Source organism: Danio rerio, chromosome 18, assembly GCF_052040795.2.
Source record: "Danio rerio strain M-AB ecotype USA chromosome 18, GRCz13ab, whole genome shotgun sequence".
NCBI classification, from domain to species: domain Eukaryota; kingdom Metazoa; phylum Chordata; class Actinopteri; order Cypriniformes; family Danionidae; genus Danio; species Danio rerio.
In genome coordinates, this window is record NC_141038.1 from 35,296,777 (window position 1) to 35,310,408 (window position 13,632).

Consider the following 13,632-nt stretch of genomic DNA (forward strand, 5'->3'; position numbering starts at 1 on the left):
CAGATCGTTGTCGTTTGGTTGTGATCAGCGTGTCATTCACTAGTCCTGTCCAGTCAGTTCCTGTTGTCTCGAGCCCATCTTCTGGTTGGTTATTTATTTCTTCGTTTTTGACCCCTCTCTGTCATCTGCAGGACCTGTTTCTGTTTTGTTCATTCGCCGTGGTTGGCCGATTGTCTCCGATCCCCGGCATCAATATTTCCTCCCGTCACCTGTTCCACTCTTCTTCTCCCTCTCGGCTCTGCCGCCAGCCGGATCCAGTATACCGCTGTATCGCCCCCTGCCGAGTGAACTTGAAATTACACCCTGAGAGACAATTTTTTTCCCTTCTACGGAGCGGTTTCTGTGGACAGTTTTTGAGCTCTTTCTTCTGAGCAACCTTGAAGTTTGTTTTCATTTCATTTTGTTAATTTTATTTACCTGAGTCCCTTTAAAGATCCCAGTAAAAATTCTATCCTCTTCGGAGCAGTTTTTGTTGAACTTTTTTTTTTTTTTTTTTTTTTCTTTCTTTTTTTTTTTAAGTTTTGATTAGATTTTTTTCTCCCTGTGCTTAAGCCCAGTTGGGTCATTTTTTTTTTGTCACTAATAAATCCTGAAAGAGACCTGCACTTGTGTCCGTTTTGTTCCCTGACAAATTTTTGTCTTAATATGATGATATATGCATAAAGGCATTGTAAATGTGCCCACTATATTTATCTAAAAAGAAAAGTTAAACTTTTTTCATAATTATTGATTTAGGACATTAGTACAACACTAGTTTTGAAACTGAGCAAATAATCAGAAACTACTTTGTCAAACTAGTTTAAAATAATGGTAAATATAAAATGAACAACATATGTACAATATGGCATAACTGGAAAAAAAAAATCAAGTAAAATGGGTGGTAAGCCTTAAATAAAATGTATTTTATATCTACAGTTTGCATTTAACCATGTCAATACGGAGAAAAAAAGAATAGTTCACAAAAAGTATATATTTTAAACAATGGTGAATGTTTAGTGAACAGTTTGAGAGGCAGCAATTTATTTTCTGCCAAAGTGATTAGAATAAGCAATCTTATCATATGATATGTAGATTAAGTGTATTTGTAGAAAGGTCTGCACATTAAGCATGTTTTCTGTGAATTTCTTGTGTTTTCTTACTCATATAGCAAAGAAAATCAGCGTTTTGGAAATATTTTATACTCTAATAGTACCACCCTGTTAACCTTTGTCCACAGAATGTTGCATGCTTCTTTACAATTGCATCTTAATTCTGCATATCTAATTTTGTGAAGTCTTAGGATTCAAACAAATCCATGATATTGATGATAATAAGTGGAAAATATAATGTGTAAACTAATGAAACGGCAGGCATAGACTGAATCAAAATTTAAATGCAATAAGAGTTTATAACACATCAAGATGCTATCAGAATCAATTTAACTGTAACTTTAGTGACTATAAACCAACAATAAAAGGTTTTGTGCTGTCATCTAGTGGCTACAAATGGTACTGCATTTGAGACCATTTATAGATGCATATAAACACACACACTTTGTAAATTAACTTGTTTTTTTTTTCTAAAGACAAAACTTTTTTTTTTTCATAATTTTGACCTAGAGAGTCCAGACATGTGTACAATGGTTTGAGCAAAAAAGCAAGGACTACTTCCCAAAAGTCGTTGTTTTTAAGTAATGATGAATATAGAATGGATGATTTGAGTTACAGCAGTGAATTTTGTGAAAAGTGATCAGAATGAGAAGGCATCTCATATAATATGTCAGATAAAGTATATTTGTGAAAAGCTGTCTACAATAAACACATATTATACAACTTAGGGTCAAATAGCAATGGAAATTTTTGAGACTTTTGTCACTTATAGCACCACCTATTGACCTATCTCTACAACATTTTGCATACTTGTTAAAAATCACATCTCAGATGTGCATACTGTTGGACTATTTCTCACTTCCCTTAGTCCACCCCAATTCAATAATCGGTCAGGAGTCAATTAATCAAAATCAATTAATTTATTTATCGAGCATAAGTGAATAAAGCGAAGGTCAGGATCCTGGGCTTTTGAAGAACCGTCAGCCAAGCAGTCTGGATGTCCAAAAGCTCTCGAACTCTCTCGACTCCCTCCTTTTATCCATCAGCAGCGTTCAATCTTTTTGGCCACTCCTCTGATCAGTTACCCCCAATCTCTATTGTTGCCATCAGCTGTTATCAGGCAGAATCATCTCTCAAAGGTCTGTGGTCTGCACACAGAGATACCTCTGCACACAGAAACAAAAGGGCAGGTGAAAGTATCACTTCTCCTTGACATACTTGACACTACTGACATCTGGGGTGCAGCAAGCAACTGTAGCAAAAAATCATCAAAGCACAGCTGAGCATCATAAATTCCTTATAGAATTATCAGGATAATATCAATTTTATTAAAGCATCATACATCACGCATACACAGAAAGCAGTATAAAAATGCTGCATCTACCACATCTGCTTTTCCTCATAGTCCTGTCTATGAACTCTTGACCTGTGTATGCACCCATCTAGGGGAAGCCCCTCTGCAGCTCTGTCTCCAGCCAGCACCCACACACAGCTCTTGTGGTTTTAGCAGTTAGTTAGAAACGCATTATAACAGGGGTTAAGTAGAAGTACGCTATATCAGGAGACATCATCATATCTGACAAAAACACATATTGTAAATAATGAATAGTGAGGCAAATGGGAGTATATTCCTCCAATAGCAAAAATATATATCAAAAGAAAAGAGTGATTAGTAAGACAATAAAGCAATATTTTCCTCATCTGCTCCAGTTCTCCTTTCTGTTTAGAAAAGTCACACGTCACAGCTGCAACCCAGACAGGGACTTTCTGCAAGGCTTGTTTGTTACAGATTTAGTTATTTGACATTATAGGTGTGGAAAGTTCCTGTCTCATTTTAAGGTCAAACAGAATGTCTCATCATATCATTGCGTGGGCTCATTAGATTATCATGGTTCAAGCAAACACATATGCATTATAAGCATGAGCACATATATATCATTCAAAAGAAGCATTAGACTGTAATTTTATTCCTTCAATACCTGATTTTATGAAGTTTGGGGTTGTCCTTATGCATTTACAGGCATGTAGGTCAATAATGACACACCCCTTTTTCTAAATGAGCCATTTATAGCTACCTAAAGATGAAAGTTCAACTTTTTTTCAATAATTATTAATTTAGGCAGTCTAGAGATTCATACAACACTGGTTTCGTGAGCAAAAACCAGGGACTAGTTCGCAAAAGTAGGTTTTTCATTTATGAATTATTATGTAATGAACAGTATGACTGACAGCAGTGATGTTTGTGCCAAAGTGATCAGAATGAGCACGCCTGTCATATATTATGTCAGATCAAGTATATTTGTGAAAATAAACACATATTCTGCAATTTATGGTCATTTAGCAATAAAAAGCTGTGTTTTTGAGACCTTCTCTACTGGTATAGCGCCACCTAGTGACCTATCTTCACAAAATTTTGTATGGTTGTAAAGAAACATATCTTAGATGTGCACACATGATTTCATGAGGTTTGGGGTTTTCCTTATGCATTTACAGGCATGTAGGTCAATAAAGACACACCCCTTTTTCTAAATGAGCCTTTTATAGCTACCTAAAGAGGAAAGTTAATCTTTTTTTTTCAATAATTATTGATCTAGGCAGTCCAGAGATTCATATAACACTGGTTTTGTGGTGATTGAGTGAAAAACCAGGGACTAGTTCGCAAAAGTAGTTTTTTCATAAATTAATTAATATTTAATGAACAGTATGACTGACAGCAGTGGTGTTTGTGTCAAAGTGATCAGAATGAGCAGGCCTGTCATATAATATGTCAGATCAAGTATATTTGTGAAAAGCTGTGTAAAATAAACACATATTCTGCATATTTTGGTCAAATAGCAACGAAAAGCAGTGTTTTTGAGACCTTTTCTACTGTTATAGTGCCACCTATTGAGCTATCTTCACAAAGTTTTCCATGCTTGTTAGGGATTATATCTCAGATGTGCATACCTGATTTCATGAAGTTTGGGGTTTTCCTTATGCAATTACAGGCATGTAGGTCAAAAAAGACACACACCTTATTATAAATGAGCCATTTGTAGCTACCTAAAGATGAAAGTTCAACTTTTTTTCAATAGCTATTGATCTAGGCAGTCCAGAGATTCATACAACACTGGTTTCTTGGTGATTGAGCCAAAAACCAGGGACGAGTTTGTGAAAGTAGGTTTTTCATATATTAATATTTAATTAACAGTAACCTCTAGCACTATGAGTCGAACATGCTCACCAAGTTTCGTTCCGATCACTCATCGTTAACCCTGTTTAATGGCTGCCCAATCTTAATTAGCTAATGGCGGCCATGTTTTTTGAGATACACAAATGTCCTTATAATATGTCATGACAACTTAGTCAAAGACACTGCATGCCAAATTTCAAGCTGATTAGACTAATGGTGGTAAGGTTAGAGTAATTTTTATGTTTTTTTGAGGTTTATAGTGCCACTATGCGGCCAAAGTCTGCGGGTTCATACTGGGCTCATATTGACCTTACATATGTGTTTACCAAGTTTGGTAATGATATCTCAATCCATTCAAAAGTAATAGCTAAAATTAGCATTTAGCATGGACCTTTTCGTGCACTGTTTTGCGTAAAAATTTCAAAATTTTTTCAATGACTATTGATATTCAGTGTCCAGAGAACATTTCTACACTGATTTGGTTCTAATTGGATGAAAAACCTAGGATTAGTTCGCAAAAGTATGTTTCAGACTGTTACGTCTTACACAAGTCTAGGGGAAAATACAATGAACGCAACAATATTAATTTAAAGAGCACTAAACTGGGACCAGTCACAACACAACCAAGAGTAAAGTTCCAAAAGTTTATTTACAAAACCAAACTCACACAATGTGTTAAGGAAGCTCTAGCTTCAGGAGTGGAATACAGCCAAAATAACAAACAAAACAGGGTTCTGTCTGGGAGTAAAGCCTCTAAATAAACTACTAGAAAACAATGATAAAAATCAACAACAAAACTACACTGACTCCCTGACTGACCTCAAAACAGGAGAAAAAGTCCAACAAAAAGGAACGGCCGTCCAGCTCCTTACTGCTTCCTGGGGGAAAAAGCAAAAGAAAGAAATCAAAGTTTAAACTGTGGTACTGCTCTTAGCCACAACACAGAACAAGTACCAATCATACACAAGTCAGATCTTACATCACAACAGTTCAACAGTTCTCAACAGCTTTATTTCAACTGAAACCCAGCTAGTGCTCTGAAGAAAGGTTCCTCTCTAGATCCTTTCTCAACATCCAAGTGTTTGGCCTGTGTTTTTATCCCCTCTCACGTCTCCATGGTAAGTGAACACAGCTGTGGGAAGCAATCAGCAACCTGCTTGAAACTCAGGAGGGGAGGAGTCAAGGCAACAAAAGAAGAACAGGGAAAAAGACATTTGACACAATATAAACAAAATAACTTTAAACAATACGTCTCTCAACGTAACAGGACAAATCACGATGTAGCAGAAAAACGGTGCGTCGTAGAGAAAATCTGAGTAACTCCACTTTTGTTCGCACAAACCCAAGGATTCCAAATATGTCAATTATTTGATTCTACGACAAACGGTTTACAAATGGCGGCCAAAAAAACTAAAAAACGTGCTTTTTTAAGCGCTGTAGTGCCACCTATGGTCCGATTTGCACAAATCTTTGGATCTGAGTAGCGGTGTGGGACTGCTACCATCTGGCCAAATTTGAAGCTTCTAGGCCTTATGGTTTGGCCTGGGCAATGGCAATTATGGCAGAAGAAAAAAAAAATAATAATAATAAAAATCCTAACAAAAACAATAGGGTTTCAGCGCTATGCGCTCGAACCCCTAATTAAAGAAAAATCACAACCAATAAGTAAACTATTTAGAATGGACCTGAACAGAAAGAGAAATTAGCAAAAATCACTTAAATGCATAACAAAAACACAAAAATCACAATACCAATATAACAATCCAGACAAAAAAAACTAGGAAATCATAATGTTTAAAAAAAAATCCAAAAATCCAAAATAAGGCTCCAGCAAAACAGCAGCGCTGCCACTGCAGCTGTCTGACTCGGTTGAAACTAATTTTTAAAAACCCTTGTGCACAGTCACCGCACAGATATTAGGAGATGTCATTACTCTTCAAACATCGGAAGTCATTGGTAAACACTACATCGGAAGCCTCCAACACATTGAGGTGCACATCAAAGCATCGGGAACCAGAGCAGGCAGAAAGCACGTCGAACTAACAGCGTCAGATGCAGAGCAACTGAGGACCAAACCAGTCAATCTGTTACTACAAACTGGAAGAGTTTACCCATCAAAAAAGGACGGCAACACAGATGACGCATACAGGGTTATCAAACACGCTCAATTTTTAAACTACCTAACTGGGATCTGATGGGTTCGATGACTTAGCATGACCCAGCCAATAGAAACTATAGTGATAGTCAACCAGATTCTAATAGACTCACACCAGCCAATAGCCATAAAGGATTATTTAACCCTGCTACAATATGTATATCTGCTCCACTAGGTCACATAGAATGGAATCTTACATTACCCACGATGAGCTCTCCCAGAGTAGGGAATGAAGACGTGTGTCAGTAATAAACAGACTTTAGGGAATTCGTCAGATGATCTATCACTCTGAAGAGTAAGATAAGGGGCCGATGCAGAGCTTGGAGTCAGCTCACCAGAATTTGCCTGCTGAAGAGCCGATCACTCAGCTCCCAGCTGGAGACTCAGGTTCTGTGGCAGTGGAGACAAATATCTCCATTCTCTATTCAGGGAAAGTGGGTTACGGTCGTAATTGGGAACTCCAATGTGTGTCTGTTGTAAACAGACTTTTAAGAAACAGCATGGAAAATGCCACAGCAGCTGATGTGCAGTTTGCCCAGCAAAATGTGAACGCACTGACATCACCTAAAGTGCAACCTTCAAACTTCCCCTAGGCCAAGAATATTACCATTACATGGGAATATTAAGAATTTAGATTGGGGGTTATAAATGTGCTTTTATCTAGCTAAGATATAGTAGGGATTTTAGAAATAAGACAGTATGCTGGGAAAGAGTGCCAGTTCTTGAAGGGGAGAGGACGCTGCAAAGACCACCTGCTTCCTAAGAGGGGAAACTTTATGGTAATAGAGCATATGGACTAGCCCTAATGAGGGAGAGTGCTACATATGATAAGCTGGTTAATGGTTAGGGAAGATATAGGTCCACCTAAATAGGGGAACACACTGTTGATAATAACGCACATGGTATCACCAAAACAGGGTATATGATACATAGCTGGGACCAAACTTAGTTTGCGGGTAGACCAGATGGGCATTCCAGACAACACACTAAGCCATGCACTCGACTCCTCTGCTGAGTCAGTTGTTGCGGGCCTTGGAGGAATTCTCTAGGGTTTACCTAAAAACGGAAATTTACTAGTAAAACAGAACATGTGCACGCATCTCCAGGTTAGGGAGCTAAGGCATACCGAGCTTAATTTCCTCCATATTGACCAGAGTAACCAGTAATTGGGAGGAAACTGACTCACTAAAGCAGTGGTTCCCAACCTGGGGTCCGCGCCCCCCTAAGGGGGGCGCCAGAGTTCACAGGGGGGGCGCGGGAGAGGATAAGTATTGAGGTAGAAAAAGGCATAAAAATGCTCCACTATTATAAAGGGCTTTGCAATTAATCGAATATCCGATTTAGATTTCGGTTTCAAACGATTATAAAAAAGCATTAATCGAGATAAATGATTATTGCATCATATTTTGCCACGTTCCAGTTGTATCCATTGTTGTATCAGTTGTGTCCATTCACACACTGAGACGAGCAGAGGAGCGCAGACATCTAAAGTCATCTTAACGTGAGCGCTTGAATGGTCAAATAGGTGTCAAAACGCGGTGTTTAGTGATTATTTACATTAACCCTCATTTGTGTAATAAACAAACGAGTTGAGGATCAAAAGACGTGAAAGAGAAACCATTAAAGAGACAGTGCGCTATAATCCTTCTGCCGTCTGTTTTTATCATTATTAAACAAACATAACGAGAAAACCCTCGCTGCTCTTGACTGAAGCACTGCTGTAGCTAAAGTGTTTTTCTTACAGTGAAGATGCTTAAAGCACAGTTTGTTTTATATTTTTATTCTATTGTATTTATTTCTCTTTCCTTTGCAGGGTGGAAAATAACTGTATGTATACACTTGAAGTCAGAATTATTAGCCCTCTTGAATATTAGCAAACCTTTTCCTGCCCAATTTCTGTTTCATGGAAAGAATATTTTATTAACTTATTTCTGAACATAATAGTTTTGATATCTCATTTCTAATTACTGATTTCTTTTTGTCTTTGCTATAATGACAGCACACATAATATTTTACTAGATATTTTTTAAAATACAAGCATTCAGATTAAAGTGCAGTTCAAAGGCTTAATTAGAGTAATAAGGCAAGTCATTATAACGGTAGTTTATTCTGCAGACAATCAAAAATATATATTGCTTAAGGGGGCTAATAATATTGACCTTAAATTGGTTTCAAAATATTTAAACCTTTCTTTATTCTAGCTAAAATAAAACAAATAGAAGAAAAAATATAGGAAATACTGTTAAAATTCCTTGCTCTGTTAAACATAATTTGGGAAATATTAATAAAAAAAAAATCTCAGGAGCGCTTATAATTTTGACTTTAACTGGCAATCGTTTTGAATAATCGTGATTACAATTATGATCAAAATAATCGTGATTATGATTTTTCCCAAAATCGAGCAGCCCTACTATTATATATGTATTTTTAAGTACCAAAAAAATAAATAAAAATCTAAACGCATGCTTAAAATTCCAACATAATAGTGAAAATAATTAAAATAAATAACTTTAAATAATTATTTAAATTTTGCTCACTCGCGCAATCTGCTTGTCAACGTGTCGTAAAGGCAAAATCAAAACAAAAATGGCAGACAAACGTAAATGCAGTGATTCTTCAGAGGCGAAGAAAAAGATTAGACAGTATGACAAAGCCTACCTAAATTTTGGTTTTGTTGAAGGCCAAGACAAGTTAAAACTGACTAATTAATATTTTCTATACATATTACTATATATTAATATTACACAAACACACACACACACACACACACACACACACACACATATATATATATATATATATATATATATATATATATATATATATATATATATATACACACACACACACACACACACAGTACATATGTATGTGCATGCGTGTGTATTTATATGGTGGGGGGGCTCCAATGTTTGTATATGTTCATGGGGGGGGCCCCAAAGAAAAAGGTTGGGAACCACTGCACTAAAGGATATAATGTCAAGAATGTGTTAGGTGTTGGCCAGCCCGCAGCTCTACATGATCTGTTTAAGAGGTGCATACTCACACTGAAAAGCAACACTTATTATTATTATTATTATTATTTTATAAGTGTGCTCTCTCTCCCGGGAGACACAGCTCGCCCTGGCACAAGAAGTGAGGGTGATGGTATAAATAAAAAATAAATGGACCAACCTCTATTTTGATACAGCACTTCCCTTCTGCTGATCATAACAAAAAAGAGCTGCTTAAAGACCTAACCCTAACCCTGCATGGGTGCCAGAGGGTCCCCGTAACAGAAAAAGGAAGTGCTTTTTCTGGGGAGTTCGTCTGGGAGGGCCATCTTGAGAGTGAGTCAGAAAAGTAAGTCCAAAAACTCTTGTCCGGTTGAGCCAAAGAGGCTCCTCATCCCCCCTGTACCAGGATGGAGTCTTTGTTCTCCCAGAAATGTAACTGTCCAGAGAGCATGTAAGCTGGCACAGAGAGGTTGTACGGGATATGAACGGTGCGCAGCTTTTTAGTCGCAAGACCCCGGAGGAGCGGATGGCGAGCAAACTGAGACATGCTGCGTAGCGCACACCACCCAAATGGTTGATGTACATTATCATCCTTACCAACACGTGTTTCCCCCTCCCAATCAGTAGAGACCGGTGGAGAGCGAGAAATTGCCAACAGCTCGAGGGAATTGAAATGCAAATCCAGTTTACGAACCTGCAGCTGCATGACACACAGCCCACAGCACTGTCAAAGTGACAGCATGACTGAACACTTGTTCTAAAGGCATCCAGGCCCGTAGAAAAGATCCATCCAGGGGTTAAAGGTGCAGAGACACAGCATGGTGATGTACACCCGGTACGTCTCTATATGCCATGCCCATCTGTGGACCCCATCGCAGAGCCAGCACTGAATTTGTCTCATATGAACAATTGAGAGGTATGATAGCGGCTACAAATGTCATATGCCCCGGGAGCCTCTGAAAAATTTCAGTGAGACCACTATAACTGCTGAATTATTCGGACAGGGCAGTGCCAGCCCAGTGCGCTAAGAGCGCATCGTGATGAAGAGTCAGTCCAACCCGAGATGAGAGAAGCTCTGCCCGGGAGAGAGCCTGCTCATACTCAGTTGACCCAAAACCCGAACAGGCCAAGGGGCCGGAGCACCAGGTACGTGTGCATAATTGACCAGTTTAGAGACCTGAAAATTAAATAACCAGTCAATGAATAATCAAAATTGCTGATGCGCGTGATTTAGAGGCACAGAGCATCCTCCAACGGATGTAAACAGGGAGAGCCAAAAGAGGAGAACTGTTACTACCATGCTCGGTTCCCCGTCGCACACCGGAAAAACCACAGTATAAGGAGGAAGAGAGCGAGACATGGAGTGAGCGTCCTTCAGGTCTATAGCTCCCACTGATCCCATGGATAGACGCGCTGGATGATGCATTTTTGCATGAGCATCCCGATCGGCATGCTGAACAGATGACAGATCAAAGTGCACATATAGGATTGGTACAACCTATCGCCCTCTGGATACGCTGAAGGGGAGCATGAACCCACTCATCATCTTGGCTGAAGGAATGGCTCGATTGTATCCTTTGCCAGGAGGATAACAGTCTTCTCACGCAAGGTAGGGGGTGACATAGCGATAATCGCTTAAATACAGATCCATGATCTCGAAAGGCCAACGGCGAATTGAAACGCATAGCCGAGCCTGACGGTCCGCGTGAGCTACTACAACAGGGTAGAGAGTCCGATTGAACAGCATCACTAGAGCAATCGCTGATTTACCCGCTGAGTGGCAGCTTCGGGATGGGGATTGCTTACCCTGGGAAGCGGAGCATCCCGAGGAAGAGATAAAAATAGCAGACTGACTTTTACCTTCCTCCCAGGATCCCACGGGGAGGCTGGAGGTGTGAGAAAGGAGCTCATGCATTTTTTTTTGGCGAAATGCACCAAAGCTGAGAGCTGGAAGGCAGTGCATCCCATGCTGGCAGCAATTGGGCTTCCACACCCAAAGTGAGGAAAAGCCATTCTTTTGGATCGCTACATTCATTTGCGAGGGAGCCCCGTTGGGGAACGGTTATCCTGTTTTTCCAAGCGGTCTGCCTCAAGTTCCCTTCGCGGTCCAATTACTGGACTTTACGGCGACCTGTGATGGGAGCATCAACTTCCCGTGGGAGAGCTCGGCGTGTTCACTAACCAGTGGAATGACCTGAGACACCAGAGCATTTTGGAGCCACGGGAAGAGTGCACTCGGCACTCTTTCCATGCGTGGAATGGTCTGATGGGGAGAGCAGTTTTCCTAACCCACAAAGAGATGACCTGCTTCATTGCAAATGACTGATCTTTCCCCAACCAACGAGGACTCCTGGGTAAAGTCCCAGACGGTGTCGCAGAGAAGGCCTGCCTGGGATATGGGCACAATAAGAAAGCGTTCTTGTCAGGGTAGCATTTTCGGACCACTATGTGGCCATCGTTCTCCCCAGGGCACGGTTGGCTGACTTGAAAGTCATGAGAGCATATCCAATCACCGTGCAATGCTTACGCATAAGCCTGGGCATCAACTGCCACTGTGAAGCACAGGCAGGAGGCCGTTGTGCAGGGCAGAAGCGGCATGGCGCACAGCGGTATGGGCTCTGGCCGTGAGAGACACAGATAACCCAGCCGCCTTAGACGAGGATCTCAGCTTACCCCTCAAGGTGGTGGCGCCTATCAGCTGAGGAATAGCTTCTACCCAATGGCCGCCTCGCCATCGAGGTTAAGGACAAAAGCACATGTGGACCAGGCAGAGAAAATCTCTATGCCAGCGTGTGCCCGCTGTGCGCTCCTGGGAAGAAGGGGGCGGGTGCTGTAAGATTCCTTACATCAGCCCGCATGTCACACCTTTTAGTCAGTCTGGTAGTGAAACTAGGGGATTAGCCATCTCCAGCCGCACTGCCGAAGCAGCCCAGGAAGCGCAGCCATTATGTTTTATTAGAGAACTGTGACTGTGCACTGCACCCCAAAGAATGGAAGCGAGCCCGGTCTGTCATCTGAGCATAACAGCTCGCCCTCTGATGTCACGATGGATCTTTGATTTCTGGTGTCATCAAACAGAGGTGCAGGCATCCCGGGGGAATTGCCTAATTCACTTGAAGCCTAATTGAAAAAGAAGTGTTGATTGTCTATGTTGCTTTCTTAGGGAATCTGCCTCTTTAAATGGAAACTGTTCTTTTGTGCACACCAGTAAAACGCTTAGGGTACAGGAATCCCAGATCCACCGCAGCTGTCGCTTCTCCCACACTGGTGAGTAAACTTAAAATCAGGTTGACAGATAGTGTGTCTTCAGTCTAGTGATTGGGTCTGAAGCAACAATTTTGGTGAGCTGACTCCAACAGCTGACTAAAATAGCACTGATAATGGCTCATCAGGATCAGGTGTGGAGCAAAGCCCCACCAATTTAATTGGCATTTCATTGGCCCATTTACTTTCTCTTCAGAGTGATAGGTCGCCTGACGAACTCCCAAAAGTCTGTTTACTACAGACACACGTTGGAGTTCCCTTATGAAGGGGAACTTTATAATACACTATCTAGCACTTTTTTTAGTTGTGTAGTTAGCAAGCAAAACTTGTCCTAATGTGCAATATTTCATGCATGCAAGGATCACTTGTCTTAACTCTCTCACGCACTTTGTCCTAAAGTGACAATTGTATGCTTAGTGGTTGGCTGGCGGCATGCAGGAATTACACTTATTACTAAGCTGTACTTACATGCTATTACAGACTGAATATTCAAAGTAGTATAGTAAACAATAAAGCGACTGATTCACATGTTGTCATTGTTCAAAAATGAACCAGTGTGAATATAAAACCAACTATACTTCAGTAAAGCAGGCTGGATGGAATAGCGCTATTTATTTATGTTTTGTTGTTAAACTAAATAAAATCTACATTGTCGATGCTGTAAAATGTACCTTATGAAATTGAAAATAGACGCATCAATTGTTTGCCTGAAGATTTCAGTGGCTAAATAACACTTCCATGCATATAGCCCATTCAAGAAAACACAATCTACATAAGCTTTGTGTGTCTAAAATAGTTTTAAAACAGACCATTACATATCTAAGAGAAATACTTTAGCCATGGTGTCATCCTTCCTTCAGTGTGCAAAAGTAACTCCATTATTGATTCAGAATTTTACAAATGTCTAATTCAGCATTTGTTGTGCTCTTCCTCTTGTGTGCAGGTGAACGCACGTGC

The 13,632-nt window shown here is 40.1% G+C and overlaps 1 long non-coding RNA gene across 1 annotated transcript; it reads right to left on the minus strand.

Annotated features, from left to right (window-relative positions):
* Positions 1 to 523: 523 nt before the first annotated feature.
* LOC147832877 (uncharacterized) lies at positions 524 to 8,344 on the minus strand. The gene is made up of 3 exons (XR_015515115.1): positions 5,240 to 8,344; positions 3,068 to 5,138; positions 524 to 1,928 (listed from the first exon to the last, which is right to left on the minus strand). It is a non-coding gene; the product is annotated as an uncharacterized LOC147832877 (long non-coding RNA).
* Positions 8,345 to 13,632: the final 5,288 nt, after the last annotated feature.